Source organism: Triturus cristatus, chromosome 7, assembly GCF_964204655.1.
Source record: "Triturus cristatus chromosome 7, aTriCri1.1, whole genome shotgun sequence".
NCBI classification, from domain to species: domain Eukaryota; kingdom Metazoa; phylum Chordata; class Amphibia; order Caudata; family Salamandridae; genus Triturus; species Triturus cristatus.
Genome location: NC_140590.1, coordinates 460,833,954 through 460,838,586, shown reverse-complemented (window position 1 = coordinate 460,838,586; position 4,633 = coordinate 460,833,954). Strand labels below are relative to the sequence as shown.

The 4,633-nt window shown below is 45.4% G+C and overlaps 1 long non-coding RNA gene across 1 annotated transcript; it reads left to right on the top strand.

Moving 5' to 3' along the window:
* The first annotated feature begins 212 nt into the window (after positions 1–212).
* On the top strand, positions 213–1,612 carry LOC146809924 (uncharacterized). The gene is made up of 3 exons (XR_014965598.1): positions 213–306; positions 858–943; positions 1,532–1,612. It is a non-coding gene; the product is annotated as an uncharacterized LOC146809924 (long non-coding RNA).
* The last annotated feature ends 3,021 nt before the right edge of the window (positions 1,613–4,633 follow it).

Genomic DNA, 4,633 nt, shown 5'->3' with positions numbered 1-4,633 from the left:
CACCACTACCTACAGACCTTTAGAATTTCGAAAGACACTATTTTATTAATTCAATGTGTTCCTTGGATGTTTATTTAAGACTAAATACCGTTAACGCAACTAATTTTCTATCTTTCTAACTGCCTACTAATGGATACTGACTTAGTTTTAGATATCATGGACCGTGATCTGGGGTCCACATTTACACCGATTGGCTGTTTTCGGTTGAGGGGGCGGAGTCCCGTATATTTATCTGTCATGGCGGGCCTCTTACTCTGCAACGAGGAACACGCCGTCGCATCTAGAACTCTGTCTAGGCTATTGCCGGTAAGATTGTATGTGTGGGACTGCGCATATGCCCGTGGGGACGAATTGTAGCTTATGCTCGTGGCTGTGGGTTATCGTACGCACTGCCTTGAAACTTCCTGTTTTGTAGCAACTACCACCAGGATGCCGATTTTTCGCTCACCTTTGGGATATGCTCTCATATATATGTGTTTGGTGTCATTCTGTGTGGTTATGGGCCCTTTGCATGCGACATGGCAAGGTTAGACTTAGCATTGATGATGATTGCTAATGGGGGCGTTCCACTTGTTTCTTGTGTGCACACCTGGTTGGGTGGTGCGCGCCTTACTTGCCCCAGTTTCTACCGGTTTGGATTATTTTCAGCTCTATCGTGCGTACTTCACAGGTCTTGGTTTCCACCAGTTTATGGGCTTTTGAGCTACTGTTTAACATGTTATAATGTTGCTATATTGCCAGAAAATAGTGAACGCAATTAGAGAGACTGTATGCAGATTATGTATAGTTATATTAGTAATAAAATTTTGGCATGGATTGCCATTTATTAAGAATTTGGTCATTATGCTTCTTTACAGAAATTTGAAGTACTTGTGAAATACACTAGACTTCTTGGAAAATACAAGACTTGCTTTATTCACATGAAAATACATACTGATTCAAGGTATGTTTATCTTTTGGCCTGAACTGTTCTTCTTTTTTATACATCCACGTCACTTTGCACACATTTCTTTTTTCTCTTTCTTTCTCACTTTTTTTGTTTATATTGACGGATTCTTCTATTCACTCTATTCTAGATTTGCATGTTTTTTGGATTGGACTGTTCTCTATAACATATCTATTCTACTTCATATATATTTCATTTCCTCTTTTCATTTTTTTTCTGTTTAGACTCAAGGATTCTTTCTAACCATACTATTCTAGCATATACTTTCTGATTTCTTTTTGATGTTCAAAATACCGGTTGAGGTTTATTTAACATGTGTTTACCAATACCTAACAGGTTGACAATTTCCTAAAAAAACTAAAAAAAACTTAGTTGTCGTTACTCAAACATTTGTTTGTACATATGTTTATAATGTGATGCAAATGTCTCAGATGTTGATTTGTGTAATTTTATGGGCACTTTTAAATGTTGTCGAAAATTTGTTTTGTCTTTATAATTTACATATTATATGGTCATTTGTTCGTGTTGCTAGTCCTGTGCTCTATGATTTATCTGTAATATCTATGTTGTTTTATCATGTTACAGCCCTGATGAAGTTCCCCTTGAGGGAATGAAACGCGTTGGCTGACCATTCTTTTTATCTACAAAATTTAAATGAAAATTAAAGAGGACATTTAGTTAAAAGAATTTTTTGGCTCATTGGACTATCTTATTCGTGCACCCCCATTTTCATTTATTCTTGACGTATTGATCTGGAGCACAGTAGCGCCATTCAGCGGCTGGCGTATGGGGTGGATTGCACGACAATCATCACATTTATCTCAAGAACTGGTGTGAGGTGCGGCAAGAAGGGCCCGCCGTTGTTGCAGTTGGAATAAGATGCTCATCATGTTTGTCAAGGTAGTTGACCATTTGGTCAAGTCAGCTGGTCAGCATATCAATCTTGGTGTCAAAGCTTGTGAGGCCATATTGCACACCTACAATTAGGTCTCTAACCTTCTGGCCCCTCAGTGAGCTGCAAGGGCTCCATCAGGAGAGGGCTCTCTGGAGGCGCCCTCCTCTGCAACTTTCAGGGTTGTGCATATCAAAGAATATTGACTATTTAGTGGCTCTCTGAGCCGGGGAGTCGACGGACTCAGGTTACGCACCTGCGTTGCTACGAGAGGTACTAGACCTGATAATGATTTTAGCAGCTTACATTGCAACCCTACACTCTTTCCTACTCCCTGCTGACGAGAGGCAACTACCTCGAAACACGTGTCCAGGGATGGCTAACGCTATTCACACTTGCACTCACGACACGAGCATAGGTGTATCCGCCGACGCTAACTACAGGGACCACAGTTCTTTGGGGTAACACGCAGGTAGGTCAGCAGTGTGCGACCATTTTGTTGTAACTATTTAGTGGCTCTCTGAGCCGGGGAGTCGACGGACTCAGGTTACGCACCTGCGTTGCTACGAGAGGTACTAGACCTGATAATGATTTTAGCAGCTTACATTGCAACCCTACACTCTTTCCTACTCCCTGCTGACGAGAGGCAACTACCTCGAAACACGTGTCCAGGGATGGCTAACGCTATTCACACTTGCACTCACGACACGAGCATAGGTGTATCCGCCGACGCTAACTACAGGGACCACAGTTCTTTGGGGTAACACGCAGGTAGGTCAGCAGTGTGCGACCATTTTGTTGTAACTATTTAGTGGCTCTCTGAGCCGGGGAGTCGACGGACTCAGGTTACGCACCTGCGTTGCTACGAGAGGTACTAGACCTGATAATGATTTTAGCAGCTTACATTGCAACCCTACACTCTTTCCTACTCCCTGCTGACGAGAGGCAACTACCTCGAAACACGTGTCCAGGGATGGCTAACGCTATTCACACTTGCACTCACGACACGAGCATAGGTGTATCCGCCGACGCTAACTACAGGGACCACAGTTCTTTGGGGTAACACGCAGGTAGGTCAGCAGTGTGCGACCATTTTGTTGTGCATATCAAAGAATATATTGGCCTGATGCTTGTCTGGCTTCCCCATCGTTAAGTCTGTTGGAAGCGTAGAAGTTACAGAGGCTATGTAGATGTGGGAGTAAAGGTGCTATAGCTGCAGTAATGTCAGGCCTCCCGAGTACATGCAGTTGTTGGGCACGCTACTGGAATGGTCCGTTGTGCTGCAGAAATAATGCAGGAGAGGGAAAGCTTGTTGTATCGCCACATCTCAGGATCATTGTGCTGCAGCCGAGGAACCTCTACTCCCCGGGCCACCCTGGGGGCACAAAAAGGCTTCAGCAGAGCAATCAGCATGGGGGTCCCCACTACAGGCAGCCCAGTGTAGCCAAGTGTATCGACGGTGGCCAGCAGATGTCAATCGGGACCTCGTCCTGACCTCCAGGTGGTAGCAAGCACGCCAGCCACATGGTGTTCAAGTGGTGGTGGGCCCCTGTCACAGGTGCCTCTTACGGCACAGATTTGGGGGGTGGCCCACCCGGCACAGCAGATGAGTAGTGGTTATCCTCCAGCGTGTTATTCTGTCTCTGAGGGCAGGGAAGCTGGAGACAACGGCCCATCTGCCCCGGTAGCCACCGTGGTCCTCCTTCTCACCACCACAGTTGCTCTCACCCCTACCTCCTGGAAGGGTCCAGAGATGAGAATGGAGCTCCAGATCTACCCCTAGCTGCTGCATTGTCTCCACCATGAGGCAGAGGGCACAACCGCAGACCCCGGGCAGGTAGAGCTCCGCAGCACCATGCCTCTCATCCAGCGCTGCACATAGGGCCGGCGCCGAATGCTCAGGCGCTTCAAGTCGACTTGATGAGTTCTAGTGGTCCGCCAATCACACCACAATGTTACCCAAGGCAGTTCTCAGTGCTGTCTGGCATGGATGACAGTCCTCTGTGGGGGATGAAGACAGATTTTTCTCCAGACCGGTGAAGTATCACACAATAGCAGCCATCTTGCCACTCGGCTCTCAGGCGCCTTCCCTCGATCAGATAGAATGGTATCTGGCAGACCATGTAATCAGACTATATTCGTTAGCAGAATTCGAACCAGCTGGCTGTCAGTAGGTAGTTTTTAGCAGTGAATGAAATGACCTAGTTTGGTTAGACTGTCAATGATGAATAGGATAACGGTGTAACCTTGGTCTTTAGGAAGTCCCACAACTAAAATCTAGACTGATGTTATTCCAAGGTCCCTCTGAGGTTGGCAACAGTTGTAATAGTCCTAGTGTTTTAGAACCAGTCGGCTTGGCTCGTGAGCAGTCTGCACATCTTAGCCCAACTTCAAACATCCTTTTGTAGAGATGAACTCCAAAATTGTCTCTGAAGCAAATCCATGGTTTTCTCTATTCCTAGATGACCTGATGTGTTTGCTTCATGACACCAAAAAAGGGCCTTTTCTCGCAACTCGTTATTTTAGAGAAACAAACGTGAACTATGAAATAGAAGACCTGCAGTTTTCAACAAAGGTCTGTATCCAACCAAGCATTCTATTTTTGGGACTGAAAATGTAATATCACGGAGTCCCAAAAATTATCTGCTTTAATCGCACACATTACTTTTTGTGGACTGATGATGGAATGACAAGGTTTTTCCTCACTTGAGGTTTGTGAATCCTGGCGAGTTAAGGCATCCGCCTTCGGACTGTCCCTCCATTGTCTAAAGGTTACCACAAAGTCATAGTCTGTG